Source organism: Benincasa hispida, chromosome 3 (genome assembly GCF_009727055.1).
Source record: "Benincasa hispida cultivar B227 chromosome 3, ASM972705v1, whole genome shotgun sequence".
In the NCBI taxonomy this organism is placed as follows: Eukaryota; Viridiplantae; Streptophyta; class Magnoliopsida; order Cucurbitales; family Cucurbitaceae; genus Benincasa; species Benincasa hispida.
Window position 1 is genome coordinate 43,583,497 of NC_052351.1, and position 2,220 is coordinate 43,585,716.

The 2,220-nt window shown below is 41.4% G+C and overlaps 1 non-coding gene across 1 annotated transcript; it reads right to left on the reverse strand.

Annotated features, from left to right (window-relative positions):
* Positions 1-1,329: 1,329 nt before the first annotated feature.
* On the reverse strand, positions 1,330-1,433 carry LOC120074855. Its single transcript, XR_005481131.1, has one exon. It is a non-coding gene; the product is annotated as a small nucleolar RNA R71 (small nucleolar RNA).
* Between the last annotated feature and the right edge of the window lie 787 nt (positions 1,434-2,220).

Here is a 2,220-nt window from a genome sequence, read left to right on the forward strand (position 1 = left end):
TTATTCGAGAGAATAAATAAGCCAGCATCAAGTTAGAAACGCTCAGTACATCTAGAGATAGACGCATTGGTGTTTTATTGCATCTTGTGATTGACGCATACATCCTAGAGATAGGTATTGTATGATATTCGCATTGAGAAGTGCCGATTAGAGTCTAACGCATCATTTGCATCATATTCTTGTTCGTGTACATCTAACTTAGGTCGACGCATATCACTTGAATCAAACTCTATTTTCCACACGACCCCTTATCCTCTACTTGACCCTTTTGTTTCTTCTTGCACACACACATAACAACTTAGTGTAAATAACTCATTTCTACATTTACTTAGGATAATTCTACAATAGTTACAATGCAAGGTCTGCATTAGCTTTAATCTAAATCCCTGAGTTCAACCCTGGACTTACCAGGAACCTGAGTTTGATTTATACTTTGATCTGAGTCAAGAAAACTTGAACGTTTATGGAGGAGTGTCATGCGTCCTGTTGCACATCATTAACGCATCAACGCATCACTAACGCATCATAAACACATCAATGCATCATTCAGATTTACACTTAATTTTTCCAAATACTTTATACAATACACTCCTAAACTCGAATCACAAAATCAACGAACAAGTTTTTGGTGCCGTTGCCGAGGATTCAGCAACAAAACTAACCAGAAATTTTGCTTGTATCTTTTGTAGGAAAACTACAGCTGAGGCAGTATTACGAGCTAAGCCGAAGCTTGTAAACATTTATGAGTAGGGAAAGCACCCCTGAACTTGTATACGACCTCGAAGTTGAAATGACCTTCTGACGAAGAAATCAATCTAATCATCACCGTAGGTTAAGGTAACAACTACTAAGACAATAGACCAGGCAACAACAAATGGCTAACGAACAAACGAATCATAACTTAGCTCAACAGCTAGCCCACACTACGCAAAATCCTATCATAATGACAAACAGTAGTACGTGTCCCATGCGGGAGTATGCGTCTCCTGGGTTGTATGATTTCTCACCAGGGATCATATATCCAACGGCAGATGGGACAAGATTTGAGATGAAATCTTTGAGTTACAAATGCTCCAAACAGCTGGACAATTTGGAGGTGCTCAGGGAGAAGACCCTCACGCCCACATGAAACGTCTCCTGGAGACGTGCAACTCGTTTGTGATTCCTGGAATCACTCCAGAATCTATTAGGCTATCTTTATTCCTATATTCTCTGCATGACAACGCAAAACAATTGGTAAATTCTTTGGAGCCTGAAGAGATCACGATTTGGGAAAAGTTGGTGGAGAAATTCATGTAGAAATACTTCCCACCTACCACAAACGCAAAGAGGCGGAAAAAGATCATGAACTTTGAGCAGGAAGAAGTTGAAACCTTGAGTGCCGCATGGGAGCATTTTAAAGGATTAGTCAAGAATTGCCCCAATCATGGATTACCATTAACCATCCAGATGGAAACCTTCTATGGTGGATTAAACAGAGCGTCTCAAATGGCAGCCGACGTAGCTGCAGCTGGCGATATCATGGACAAATCTTATAATGAAGCTAAGGAAATAATGAACCGCATAGCCAAGCATAATATGAAATAGGTGGATGACACTTACGACGCAAGAGCAGAAAGGAAGAGGTGATCTCAGAATGTGAATTCTATTGACTCTAACGTAATAGCCACACTCTCTGCACAAGTGGCTACTATGACAAACCTTTTGCAGAATATATCACTAGGGAATGCATCAAACTTGCAAAAGGTAAATCAGATAGAAACATTCGTACAACCCATGGTTCGCTATGTGGGCTGTGGAGATCCCCATTCCTACTCTAATTGCCCACAAAATCTGCGATCGGTATGCTTTATTAAAAATAACGCATTCTCAAACACATATAATCCCAGATGGAGGAAGCATCCAAATTTCTCTTGGGCAGGTAATCAACAGGAGCCATACCACCCAGGGGTAAACAAGCAGCAAAGGCAAGAATAGTCGCCTGGATTCCAGCCAACGCAGCAGCCGCACCAACAATCCTTTAATAGAGGAGGTCATGTGTCGAGTTCAGCATCTCTACTTGAAAACCTCGTAAAGTATTATATCGCCCAGAACGACGCATTGCTAAAAAGCCAGGCGTCTTCCATCAGAACTCTGGAAATACAGGTGGGGCAGATTGCGAGTGATGCTACATGAAAAACATAAGCCAGATGAAGGAACGGGAAAAGTCTTGCCCAGCAA